Below are 15,109 nucleotides of genomic sequence, written 5' to 3'. Positions count from 1 at the left end.
TACTGGCCCCTGCTATATTCAACCTGTTCCTGATGGCAGCTACGCTCCTCTTCCATAAGTCCATCCAGGAAGGTGGCGGCGTACAAATCCAATTCCGCCTGGATGATAGCCTGTTCAACATCAGACGCCTACAGGCCAAGACCAAGACCCTGATCAGCGACATCCACGAGCTACAGTATGCAGATGATTGTGCTCTGTTGGCCCACAGCCCAGCTGCCATGCAACATGCCCTTGATACCATATCCTCCGTCTACCGATCACTCGGTCTCGTGATCAATGTAACCAAAACGGAGGTCATGGCAAAAGAGAGTTCTCCTACCCCAGCGTTCACCCTCAGTGGCACACCCCTCAAGGTTGTCCAACAATTCAGCTACCTCGGCAGCATTCTAACACCCTCCTGTCTAATTGACGACGACGTCCAGGCCCGCATTCATCAAGCCTCCAAAGCTTTTGGCAGATTGCGTACTCGTGTGTTCGAAAACAACCACTTAAGAACTCCAACAAAAGCCGCAGTCTACCAAGCAGTGTGTGTGTCCACGCTGCTATATGGCGCAGAAGCCTGGACCATCTATCGACGCCATGTGAGACGCCTTGATGCATTCCACATCAGGTGCCTCCAACGAATCCTTGGCATCACCTGGCAGGATCGTGTCCCACACACCGACATCCTTCAACGCACCGCCTCCACCAGTATCGAGGCTATACTGGCAAAGAGGCAACTCCGGTGGGTTGGACATGTCATCCGGATGCCTAGCTGCCGCTTGCCTCGGCAGGTGCTTTATGGACAACTCCTGTCAGCGAATAGGAAGCCTGGTGGTCCTAAGCTGCGATACAAAGACCAGCTTAAACAGACTCTAAAGAAATGCAACATCAAGCCCAGCGATCTGGAGTCTGCTGCAGCTAACAGGCCACTGTGGCGTTCCTTATGCCACGAAGGGGTGACACAACTTGAAAACAAACGCACCCAGAGGAGGATCGTGCGGCGCGAGCAAAGACACCTCTGTGCTGCTTCAGTACCGCCTCGCCAGCCCGGTCCTGGCCTCACATGTCCTGAATGTGGCAGGATTTGTGGCTCCAGAATCGGGCTTCATAGTCACCTACAGTGGCATCGACGCCAGCGCCGATAACCACTGTCCAATACCCCACAAAGCAATGGAAGCGACGTCATCTTCGACTTCGATGGACTGCCAAGAGAGTGTGTGTGTGGTTTTGTGTGTGTGTGTGTGTGTGAGTTGTCAATGACAAAGAGAGTGTGATGGCTGTGCTTTGTGTGTGTTGGGCTGAATGACTGGAACCATGGGGGACTAGACCTCTTCAAAATTGACTTTTTTCTTCAAACATGGAAACTGATATTATTCCCATTCTCAAAGATCTAAATTAGCTAAATATATCAGTTATTGTGATCTTGGACCTTGGCTATGCCTGCCTCAAGGGCCATGTAATTTTATTGTTGACGTTTTTAAAAAACGCTGCAAGATTTGGGATATTATGTCCTTATTTTTATTGTAGCTTTCCAGTGGTTGATACTATAGCATTGAAAGTGGTACCAAATGAAAGCTAATAAAATGTTCTTGCATTTGGTAGTAAACACATGAACACCTGTGTTAATTTTAATTAATTTTAATGCACAAACATATATATGCTTGTCTCTGGTACTCCACAGTATGAAGAAGGGAAGCTGCTTGGTGTGCTCTTCATAGAACGTTCCACATGAATCCAACAGTGTAATGCTACATTGGAACTGATTGAAAGATGGGGTCTCACATACAACATTGTAGGCTTGGTATTTATACCACAAAAAGCAACAGTGGCATCAACAAGGGTGCAGCAAAGCTTATTGAAGAAAAACTAAGCAAACAGGTATTCTACTTCGCTTGTGGCCATCACCTATCAGAGGTAATAATTGGAAGTGTATGGGAGGCTGTGTTTAGTAAGGTCAAGAGTCCTGAAAACCCAATGTTGAGCAATGTGAAAGAGAAGTGGGACAAGTTGGTTGAGGACTTCTCAAGAGTTCTGGGCCTAGTTGAACGAGACTTCAAACAGAAGAAGACAAGCACAGTTGCAGTCTTAAGCAATTTCTTTGAGGAAGCAGGTCCGAGGGCAGATTACAGAGAGGTGGCAGAGCTGTGCCTGATCGAGATATCCACTGGGCCAAGCCAGGTGCCATTCACCAAGCCCGCTGGATGGACAGGAACATTTACTGTATGAAGATGCTTGTGTTTTCCAAGGAACTAAAATACAACACGGTCACTATTTTCAAGCTGGACAGGATGAACAAGTTCCTGGCCTTATTCTACACCAGCCACGGGGTGACCATCACATATGCAGCTGATGCAACTATCCATGACATCCAGCTCATGAAGAACATGCTGCAAAACAAGCAGTATGACTATGAACTGGCAACCTCTGTTCTCAAGAAAATGAACAACCACTGCTGGTATCTGACCCAGGAACTAGTGTCATTCACCTTGTTCAGTTCACATGCCAGCATGGACCAAGTCTGCAAAAGAGAAGCTCGCAGTCAAGCTGTCAGAAACAGAGAAACCTAAGAGTTACAGTGTTTCCTGTCATCAAGACAGCTACAGTTCTCACAGACCTTGTAGGGCCAGAGTCTCAGTTTCTGTTTGATGCTCTTCGAGTGAAATGTGACTGGCTCACTACTCCTGCTGACACCTGGGAAGACAATGACAGCTACAGGAATGCACAGAAGTTTGTGAGGTCAGTAAAAGTGACCAATGATGTGGCTGAGAGAGGTGTGAAACAAATGAATGACTTTGGAACTCAGATCACAACTGTGACAGTTACAGCGTTGGTTCAAGTGCCAGGAGCAAATCAAGACACTCTGCTCCATTGTATCCATCTGATCATCTTCTGGGGACACCTATGAATATGATCAACATGATTGAGTTGGAAAAAAAAATTTGGGGACACCTGGAAAAATGTTTTCAAGATTCACAGCCGCATTCTAGGATCGGCTAATTGATTTGTTCACCGAATGGGTAGAAGTTGTTCCCTCCGATAAAAACTGAAAAAGACTAAGGCGGATACGTTAACATTGGCAAACGTATTGTACAAAAACATTGTACCTGCCTGCATGTAATCTGCTGTGCAGTTCTCTTCTTTCACAGGATGAGAGACTGCCCTGGGGAAAGAGCCAGGTCATTGCAAGATGACTCGTGGGGGCCATCCAGATGACTATCCCGTCACATCGAAACACCTGCCCAACCATGCCACATCCCGCAGCCAGGATGCCAGAGGATGCAGCAAGGAGACTTTCGTTTCCACTAGACGTCCTCATGAATGACATAAACCAAATTTTCCCACAACTCTTTGATGAATACCGTCCAGTTGAAACAAAAACTAAGTAAATTAAATAGGCAGGCAAATTAGACTGATTGATGAACATTCATATCAAATTGGAATAAATTGACATGGTAAATGTTGCTAGATTCGCTGGTGATTAATTATTTAATAGACATTCACCAGTTGAAATTGTGGGACTTTTCGTAAAAGAAAACTTCATAGATTTATTAAAATAATGATCCTGAAATGATCATTACGCTTATTTTGACCTGACAATTGTCATTACCCTGAAGTCAAAGATGATTCATACATGCGACATATATATATATATATATATATATATATATATATATATATATATATATATATATATATATATATATATATATAACAAAGCGGAGATGGACGAGATGCGATAACATGGCTCTGTTGGAATGCTACTACTCAAGCAACCCTAGTCAGAGGGGTTACATGCGGAGAATGGGGGCTGAATGGTTACTTCGAAACCCACAGTCACGGTTGACCACGAAACAACTAGTAGCTCAGTGTTCCAATATCCACAAACGGCAATTGCTATCACAACTTGAGATTGATGAGGTACAACACAAATTCCGAGGTGAAGGGCCCCAGGCTGCCACATCAGAGGAAGAGGTTCAACCAGAGATTGGGAGGCAAGCCCCAATGAATGATGAGATTGGGAAGCCAGCCCCAATGAATGAAATGCTGAGCGATGCAGCAACTGACCTGAGAGATAAGATCATGGCAAGAATGAAAACTGGGCAACGAAGACACCGGTTACAACGGCTATGTGAAGTACCACCTGAAAGTCTCATGGAAACTGTGAATGCAGCACTGAGAACGATCCCGACCGGAACGATCACGGAAACCAATGAGCTGATATACACCTCAGCATCAGTGATCCTAGAGATGCTTGGCTACAAGAGCAACCATGAGAGCCACGAGATTCATTCCCCACCATGGAAAAGACGGTTGGAGGCCAAGATCAAGGCAGCTCGGAAAGATGTGAGTCAATTGACGGAGATCCAGAGAGGTGTGAATAAAAGGCCAATAACCAAGAGGTACATGCAGATAACCATACCTGAAGCACTCGAAACTGCCAAACAAAGGCTCCAGGCCTTGTCCAGTCGCCTAAAGAGGTACACGAAAGAGAATGAGGCCAGAAGAATAAACAGGCTGTTCGCAACACAACCTGCGAAAGTGTACGCTCAGTGGCAGGGTTCTAACAGCAGAGCAGACCCTCCAAGGCTGGAAACTTAAAGATACTGGAAAGGCATATGGGAGAAGGAGGTCGCACATAACAGCAGTGCACAATGGCTGGTGACTCTGAAAGAGGAGCACAGCAACCTCCCTGAACAGAACCCAGTTACCATCACAGCGGCAGATTTACAAGGAAGAGTCTCAGGTATGAAAAACTGGACGGCACCAGGCCCGGATATGGTCCACACCTACTGGCTAAAGAAACTCACAGCTCTCCACGAGCGCCTAGCAGCACAAATGAACCAGTCGCTGATGGATGGGACTCACCCAGGATGGCTAACCGAAGGGCGAACAATCCTGATAATGAAGGATTCCTCAAAGGGTGCAGTTCCTTCCTACTATCGGCCAATAACCTGTCTCTCCACAACATGGAAGCTCATGTCAGGCATCATTGCGGCTAAGATAAGTGGACACATGGATCAATACATGAGCAAAGCACAGAAAGGCATTAGTAGAGATACTAGAGGTGCCGAACACCAGCTGCTGGTTGACAGCACAGTCACTCAAGACTGCAGGTCCCGACATACCAACCTGTGCACAGCCTGGATTGATTACAAGAAAGCATATGACTCGATGCCACACACATGGATCACTGAATGCTTGGAGTTGTATAAGGTCAACAGGACCCTGAGAGCCTTCGTTGCAAACTCGATGAGGATGTGGAAAACCACACTTGAAGCCAATGGCAAGCCACTAACGCAAGTGTCCATCAAATGTGGCATATACCAAGGTGATGCACTCTCCCCACTGCTGTTCTGCATAGGACTGAACCCCCTCAGCCAGATAATCGCCAAGACAGGCTATGGATACCGCCTCAGAAATGGAGCTACGATCAGTCACCTCCTCTACATGGATGACATCAAGCTGTATGCTAAGAGCGAAAGGGACATAGACTCCCTGATCCACACAACCAGGATCTACAGCAGTGATATCGGAATGTCATTCGGGCTGGAGAAATGTAGTCGGATGGTGACTAAGAGGGGCAAGGTAGTTCACACTGAAGGGGTCTCACTCCCTGAAGGAACAATAGCAGACATTGAAAACAGCTACAAGTACCTTGGTATACCACAGGCCAATGGCAACCTCGAATTAGCAACAAGGAAAGCGGCTACGACCAAATACCTCCAGCGGGTGAGGCAAGTCCTCAGAAGCCAGCTCAATGGCAAGAACAAGACCCGGGCAATAAACAGCTATGCCCTGCCAGTGATCAGATACCCTGCAGGAATAATAAGGTGGCCAAAGGAAGAGATTCAGACCACAGATATTAAGACCCGAAAACTCCTCACCATGCACGGAGGGTTCCATCCCAAGTCCAGCACCCTGAGACTGTACACAAGCCGTAAGGAAGGAGGCCGGGGACTAGTGAGTGTGAGAGCCAGTGTCCAGGATGAAACATCCAAGCTCCATGAATACATCAAAGAGAAGGCTCCAACGGATGATGTACTCAGAGAATGTCTCAGTCAATGGGGAACAGAGGATGAGGTGCTGGAAGAGGGACAATCATGGGAGGAAAAGCCCCTACACGGGATGTACCACCGAACCATAGCAGAAGTGGCTGATCTCAAGAAGTCCTATCAGTGGCTAGAGAGGGCTGGCCTAAAGGACAGCACAGAGGCACTCATCCTGGCTGCCCAAGAGCAGGCCCTGAACACCAGAGCCATAGAGGCAGGGATATACCACACCAGACAAGACCCAAGGTGTAGGTTGTGCAAAGAGGCACCTGAGACAATCCAACACGTAACTGCAGGGTGTAAGATGCTGGCAGGGAAAGCCTACATGGAGCGCCATAACCAGGTGGCTGGCATAGTCTACCGAAACATCTGTGCGGAGTATGGACTGGAAACTCCAAGGTCAAAATGGGAAACACCTCCCAAGGTGGTGGAGAATGACCGAGCAAAAATCCTGTGGGACTTCCAGATACAGACTGACAAGATGGTAATGGCCAACCAACCAGATATCGTGGTCATAGATAAAGGGGAAAGGAAAGCCGTTGTCGTGGATGTAGCGGTCCCGAGTGATGGGAACATCAGAAAGAAGGAACATGAGAAAATCGAGAAATACCAAGGGCTCAGAGAGGAGCTGGAGAGAGCCTGGAAGGTAAAGGTGACAGTCGTGCCTGTGGTGGTCGGAGCACTTGGGGCAGTGACCCCCAAACTCGACGAGTGGTTGCAACAGATCCCGGGAACAACATCGGATATCTCGGTCCAGAAAAGCGCAGTGCTGGGAACAGCACGGATCCTGCGCAGAACCCTCAAGCTTCCTGGCCTCTGGTAGAGGACCCGAGCTGAAATGGGGACAGACACCACCCATGGTGGGTGAGACGAGGATTTTTTTTTTTTTTTTTTTTTAATATGGAGAAGCGGCTGGATAGCTCAGTTGATAAGGCATCAGTTTGGCATATGGGAGACGAGGGTTCGAATCCCACTTGTGGCAGAGAAAATGAGCAGAAATGAGCACAATGACATCATCCAGTGTGGGTCCTTGGGCAAGACCCTTCACGCTAATGCCTACCTCATACAATGATGAGAGACAATAAATGGAATGACATGCCGGCTCAGACGTCGCCCGGCCAAACAAGGTCTGCGTCAGGTGTTGGGGAACCAGAGCATCCTGATGAAAAATGGGCTACTGGAACAAAGCGGAGATGGACGAGATGCGATAACATGGCTCTGTTGGAATGCTACTACTCAAGCAACCCTAGTCAGAGGGGTTACATGCGGAGAATGGGGGCTGAATGGTTACTTCGAAACCCACAGTCACGGTTGACCACGAAACAACTAGTAGCTCAGTGTTCCAATATCCACAAACGGCAATTGCTATCACAACTTGAGATTGATGAGGTACAACACAAATTCCGAGGTGAAGGGCCCCAGGCTGCCACATCACAGGAAGAGGTTCAACCAGAGATTGGGAGGCAAGCCCCAATGAATAATGAGATTGGGAAGCCAGCCCCAATAAATGAAATGCTGAGCGAGGCAGCAAATGACCTGAGAGATAAGATCATGGCAAGAATGAAAACTGGGCAACGAAGGCACCGATTACAACGGCTATGTGAAGTACCACCTGAAAGTCTCATGGAAACTGTGAATGCAGCACTGAGAACGATCCCGACCGGAACGATCACGGAAACCAATGAGCTGATATACACCTCAGCATCAGTGATCCTAGAGATGCTCGGCTACAAGAGCAAGCATGAGAGCCACGAGATTCATTACCCACCATGGAAAAGACGGTTGGAGGCCAAGATCAAGGCGGCTCGGAAAGATGTGAGTCAATTGACGGAGACCCAGAGAGGTGTGAATAAAAGGCCAATACCCAAGAGGTACATGCAGATAACCATACCTGAAGCACTCGAAACTGCCAAACAAAGGCTCCAGGCCTTGGCCAGTCGCCTAAAGAGGTACACGAAAGAGAATGAGGCCAGAAGAATAAACAGGCTGTTCGCAACACAACCTGCGAAAGTGTACGCTCAGTGGCAGGGTTCTAACAGCAGAGCAGACCCTCCAAGGCTGGAAACTGAAAGATACTGGAAAGGCATATGGGAGAAGGAGGTCACACATAACAGCAGTGCACAATGGATGGTGACTCTGAAAGAGGAGCACAGCAACCTCCCTGAACAGAACCCAGTTACCATCACAGCGGCAGATATACAAGGAAGAGTCTCAGGTATGAAAAACTGGACGGCACCAGGCCCGGATATGGTCCACACCTACTGGCTAAAGAAACTCACAGCTCTCCACGAGCGCCTAGCAGCACAAATGAACCAGTTGCTGATGGATAGACTCACCCAGGATGGCTAACCAAAGGGCGAACAATCCTGATCATGAAGGGTTCCTCAAAGACTGCAGTTCCTTCCAACTATCGGCCAATAACCTGTCTCTCCACAACATGGAAGCTCATGTTAGGCATCATTGTGGCTAAGATAAGTGGACACATGGATCAATACATGAGCAAAGCACAGAAAGGCATTAGTAGAGATACTAGAGGTGCCAAACATCAGCTGCTGGTTGACAGAACAGTCGCTCAAGACTGCAGGTCCCGACATACCAACCTGTGCACAGCCTGGATTGATTACAAGAAAGCATATGACTCGATGCCACACACATGGATCACTGAATGCTTGGAGTTGTATAAGGTCAACAGGACCCGGAGAGCCTTCGTTGCAAACTCGATGAGGATGTGGAAAACCACACTTGAAGCCAATGGCAAGCCACTAACGCAAGTGTCCATCAAATGTGGTATATATCAAGGTTATGCACTCTCCCCACTGCTGTTCTGCATAGGACTGAACCCCCTCAGCCAGATAATCGCCAAGACAGGCTATGGATACCGCCTCAGAAAAGGAGCTACGATCAGTCACCTCCTCTACATGGATGACATAAAGCTGTATGCTAAGAGCGAAAGGGACATAGACTCCCTGATCCACACAACCAGGATCTACAGCAGTGATATCGGAATGTCATTTGGGCTGGAGAAATGTAGTCGGATGGTGAGGGGCAAGGTAGTCCACACTGAAGGGGTCTCACTCCCTGAAGGAACAATAGCAGACATTGAAAACAGCTACAAGTACCTCGGTATACCACAGGCCAGTGGCAACCTCGAACTAGCAACAAGGAAAGCGGCGACAACCAAATACCTCCAGCGAGTGAGGCAAGTCCTCAGAAGCCAGCTCAATGGCAAGAACAAGACCCAGGCAATAAACAGCTATGCCCTGCCAGTGATCAGATACCCTGCAGGAATAATAAGGTGGCCAAAGGAAGAGATTCAGACCACGGATGTTAAGACCCGAAAACTCCTCACCATGCACGGAGGGTTCCATCCCAAGTCCAGCACCCTGAGACTGTACACAAGCCGTAAGGAAGGAGGCCGGGGACTAGTGAGTGTGAGAGCCACTGTCCAGGATGAAACATCCAAGCTCCATGAATACATCAAAGAGAAGGCTCCAACGGATGATGTACTCAGAGAATGTCTCAGCCAATGGGGAACAGAGGATGAGGTGCTGGAAGTGGGACAATCATGGGAGGAAAAGCCCCTACACGGGATGTACCACCGAACCATAGCAGAAGTGGCTGATCTCAATAAGTCCTATCAGTGGCTAGAGAGGGCTGGCCTAAAGGACAGCACAGAGGCACTCATCCTGGCTGCCCAAGAGCAGGCCCTGAACACCAGAACCATAGAGGCAGGGATATACCACACCAGACAAGACCCAAGGTGTAGGTTGTGCAAAGAGGCACCTGAGACAATCCAACACGTAACTGCAGGGTGTAAGATGCTGGCAGGGAAAGCCTACATGGAGCGCCAGAACCAGGTGGCTGGCATAGTCTACCGAAACATCTGTGCGGAGTATGGACTGGAAACCCCAAGGTCAAAATGGGAAACACCTCCCAAGGTGGTGGAGAATGACCGAGCAAAGATCCTGTGGGACTTCCAGATACAGACCGACAAGATGGTAATGGCCAACCAACCAGATATCGTGGTCATAGATAAAGGGGAAAGGAAAGCCGTTGTCGTGGATGTAGCGGTCCCGAGTGATGGGAACATCAGAAAGAAGGAACATGAGAAAATCGAGAAATACCAAGGGCTCAGAGAGGAGCTGGAGAGAGCCTGGAAGGTAAAGGTGCACTTGGGGCAGTGACCCCCAAACTCGACGAGTGGTTGCAACAGATCCCGGGAACAACATCGGATATCTCGGTCCAGAAAAGCGCAGTGCTGGGAACAGCACGGATACTGCGCAGAACCCTCAAGCTTCCTGGCCTCTGGTAGAGGACCCGAGCTGAAATGGGGACAGACACCACCCATGGTGGGTGAGACGAGGATTTTTTTTAATATATATATATATATATATATATATATATATATATATATATATATATATATATATATATATATATATATATATATATATATATATATATATATATATATATATATCCTATCCAAGAGGCTCTTGGATAGGAGGCGAAACGTCCGAAACCTTCAAATTTGTACAGATGACGACTGAAGAAACCTTCTCATCGACAGTATACAGTACATTTTTATTTTGTTATGCTTAGAATATCTTGTTTTCTATCCTTTCACCCCCACCCAAACCCCATCCCTTTTCAATTGCTGCTGTGGACTGCAAATTTCCCCATTGTGGGACGAATAAAGGTTTTCTGATTCTGATATATATATTGAATTTGATGGCGATAACAAATTGGATTTGATTGGATTTACCTTTATTAGTTTCCCAGTGGGGAAATTGATTTGAAGAGTACAAGGTTGATTTGCAAAATATGATGACTAACGTTTTTCATTATGCTTTTTATGCAGATGATGTGAGAGCGATGAACCAGGAACTAACGATCACTTTTAACCCATTAAGTATTAAAACTACGATCATATCATCTTATATAACACTGGTTTTTGACCATAAACGTGTACTATACCTCCGGAGTCGCTTTTAAAGAGACCCTAAAATACTTTTTTGGCAACCATGAACATTACATCCACAAAGAGAACAACCATATCAGTAAATTATTTGGACAAATAACACCCACAAAAGTGGAATAACAAATCGTAGAGATGATTGAAAAAAATAGAAACATTTTATTAAATCGTGATTGTTCAGGTTTTTCAGACTAATTCCACAGATTACAGAGAGAAATTTGATGACAAATATTTACAAAATGTTAAAATCAGAGGACGGGACAGGATAACTCTTTTATTTGCAACATGTTGCGTACTTTGGAAATAAATAGCTTGGATCTTCTCAAATAGTTGAAGATCATTTGCAGGAAACATGACGTCGAAGCATATACATTTATGCATGACTAAATGTGTCACTTTTGCATGCAACTGTGAAGAAGAAATGTTGCTCAGCAAGACTCGTCTAATTTAAACAAGTGTTTGAACTTGTGTGAGTACAGAAGGAAAATTAATTAAAGTTCTTACCTAATGGCGACATGACCTTTCCGAGGATCATACATGACAAGTTGTCTTTCATTTACTACTGCAAGGCAGTATAGGAGAGCCCTTCAGAAGTCAAAGTCAAAGTCAGCTTGATTGTCAAATACGCTGCTAGTATGCATGACATATGTGCTATATGTCATGCATAGAAGTTTGGACCTGGAGGATTATAAAAATAAAGGTCAACTAGTTTTTTTCATAAAATCCAATCTGCATCCTTTTGATTGTCAAAAACAGCTAAAGTCAAAGTCAGCTTTATTGTCAATATGCTAATATGCATGACATACAGCACATATGAAATTATTCTCTTATCGGACCCAGCGTGCAAGGCACTTATAATGACTTTGACAAACATAATAAACATGAAAATGCCAATTTGCCGGGAGAGAGAGAAGCCGCTGTGTGTTCACGCGCCGCCATCTTGGGGGAAAAAAAAAACAAATAACAAATAATGTGACAAAATAAAGACACAAAGAGTAATTCATTCTTCAGCACTTGCTGTACCCTCTTTGTGATATGAAGCAGTTCTTGATGAAAGAGTAGAGGATCAAAGCATTTTTTTCAGCAGTGGATCAGGGACGTCATGGTGGAATGTGCATGTCTACTACAAGCTAAATGTTGAAAGCAAACACAAAGCTAGAGTATTCATTGATGAAAATAAATTGTTTCCCACATAAATACACTTCAATTCCAAGCCGCGACAGTTCCACATTCGCATCGGCGCTCTGCGCTGACGCTCGTTTCTTCTTATCGCGGGCTCCTCAAGCTATGCATCCATCTAGCCACAGACTGTCCAACAGCACCGACCTTTCCGCTGAACAAAGCGGGGCTGTGAAGATGCTGCCCATGACAGGCGCAAAAAAGCAAAATGGCCCCAGAGCTGTCCAGCGATGACAGTCGAATGGCACCAACATTCCCCCCATTCAAAAACAGTACTGGCATATTCATGCTACTGAAAAGGCGCAACCACTCAGCACAGTCCCCTCCTTGATGAATGCTCCGTATCCGTTCCACACGGCGCACAACACAAAGTGACAAAAGAAAATACAAAAAACAAGACAAAAACAAGAAAAAAAGCAGGGCTCTTGAGAGCACTTGCTGACGGCTGCCTACTCAGGTGCCATCTTGGAAAAAAATAACCAAGTAGTTATTCAAAATCACATTAGTTTGAACATTTAGAGAAAGAATAATATTTTCAGTCAATGCAGTGGCGCAAGTTTGAACATTCTCTTCTGAGTGGGCTTGTGGTTATGGCTCCAACGGACCAGTAACGTTTAAATGCATGGTAATGGAAGTCAGCACACACCTGCCACCATTTGAAATGCATCTGCCTTACCCCATCTGAAGTTTCGGTGTTCTAATAGGATTCTCCTGTTTTGTTTTGTTTTGTTTTTTTCCCAAATTTGACAACAGAATCCTTGATCTGCCGAAGATAATTCAAACAAGATCCAGGTTTCTTGTTATAACGGTCCATCCATTGTCAGGTCGCCGGGGAAGCAGCTTCAATGGGGAACCACAGACTCCCCTTTTCCCAGACACTTCTTCCAGCTCTTCCTGGCGGATCCCGAGGCGTCCCTCGGCCAGCTCAGTGACATAGTCTCTCCAGCGTGTCCTGGGTTGTCCCCGGGATGTTCTGCCAGTGGGGCATGTCCTGATAACCTGACCAAGGAGGAGTCCAAAAGACATACGAATCAGATGCCTGACCCACATTATCTGGCTCCTCTCTATGTGGAGGAGAAGCGGCTCGACTCTGAGCCGCTTCAATCAATTTATCAATTTATCTCTCAGGAGAGCAAGGACACCCTACTGAGAAAACTCATTTCCGCTGTTTGTATCCAGGATCTTGTTCTTTGGGTCACGATATAGCTCCTGACCATAGATGATTGTTGGGACAAAGATTGACCGGTAATTTGAGAGCTTCAACTTTTGGATCAGATCCTTCTTCACCATGACCGATCGGTACAAAGTCCGCATCACAGGAGACGCCTCACCGATCCGCCTTTCGATCTCTTGCTCCCTCCTACTTTCATTCGTGAACAACCCCCAGATACTTAAACTCTTCCACTTGGGGCAGGATCCCCTCCCCGATCCGGAGAGGGCACTTCACCCTTTTCCGACTGAGAACCATTCTCTCAAATTTGGAAGTGCTCATTCTCATCCCAACCGCTTCACATTTGACTGTGAAACGCTTCAGTGAGAGTAAAAGAGCCACGTTTGAAGGCCCCAACAATACCACATTCTGCAAAAAGCAGCGATGCTCTACTGAGGCCACCAAAATGAAGCCCTTCATCTCTGTGGCTGTGCCTAGAAATTCTGTCCATAAAGGTTATGAGCACAATCAGTGACAAATGGCAGCCTTGGCAGAGCCCAACCCTCACTGGAAACGATTCCGACTTAAAAATGTTTGAGTCGGCAAAAGGCTGTGAAAGAATCTCCAAGGCACGAAGTACACTGTGGATCACAGGCGTTATCCACTGGTGAAAATATGGAACAAATGAAAAATGAACAACTGCACATCCGGTCGAAAGAAAACATGATAGGAAAAACTGTGATAGCCAACTTGAGGCCGGCAGCCAGACTGAACCTATTCTGTCACCTTCTCTACAGGATCACCTGAGATATAAACGATACAATCTGACTACCACAGAGATTCAGGACTAGAGTTGAATGGTTTTCAGTAAAGCTCTAAAAGCACATTATGCATTTGCAGATGAAAAAGTTTCTGATTGTTTTTCAAATTAATTAGAAAGTTGTATAACTCACATACTTATGTAAACCTGTCCTTTTCAGAAAGCGAGGCGGTTGTGTTAAACAATTTACAAGATGTGCAGGTGTTTCTACAAACAAATCTCAAAAATCACATCACTTTGCAGTGGTGTACGGGGAATAGTTAGAGCCCACATCGAATAGCCGGTTGCAAACGCGCCAAATTTGTATTGATTTATTCATTTGTTTAACCAAAATAAGGACAACCTCCACCACTTATTTGTTTTCTAACTGACATCATAATTTTTTTTTAATAGCATCTAAAATACCCAAAACACGCAAGCTGATATTTTTAGTCAAATGCAAAACACCAATAAAAATGACTTCAAGTGTGCTGAAACTGCAAAAAATTGAAACAGGAAGTGGCCAGTTTCAGAAGGTCCCGCCCCCTTGTTCGTGGTGTCACGCCAAGACGTCTTGCCTTGCTCGAGAAACAAAACAATGGCTTCAGATTCGGAGAAGATGCTTTCTTGTTACTCATCCAGTTATGAATATGATTCTAATAGTTCTGAAGAGGAAAGCATTCATGTTTGCAATCGATTAAATAATTTATTCTGTGTCATTTTGAGGCATCTGGACAGAAATGTAGCACCAGTGATGGCACCAGAGCTCCGTGAAAATGGGCTGATTTGTCTCCTGGGAATTTGTGTCAGAAAATATCAAATAGTTGTCTTGGTGCAACACAAAACCATTCACCATCGCGTTATTTATGTGTTTTCCTTCTAATTTCGCCATCCACACGGCTCAACATGTAGTTTTCGACCAAACAAAGTACCGCAAAATGCATTGTGTGCCGCTTTCTCGGTCAAGGTAA

The 15,109-nt window shown here is 45.9% G+C and overlaps 1 pseudogene; it reads right to left on the bottom strand.

The window, feature by feature from the left end:
• LOC148898532 (uncharacterized) overlaps positions 1 to 15,109 on the bottom strand; it is a 143,227-nt pseudogene that overhangs the window by 80,708 nt on the left and 47,410 nt on the right.

This window comes from Hippocampus bargibanti, linkage group LG05 (genome assembly GCF_051943395.1).
Source record: "Hippocampus bargibanti isolate YZ-2025 linkage group LG05, ASM5194339v1, whole genome shotgun sequence".
NCBI classification, from domain to species: Eukaryota; Metazoa; Chordata; class Actinopteri; order Syngnathiformes; family Syngnathidae; genus Hippocampus; species Hippocampus bargibanti.
The sequence above is the reverse complement of the archived record's forward strand: the minus strand, read 5'-3'. Positions and strand labels throughout refer to the sequence as shown.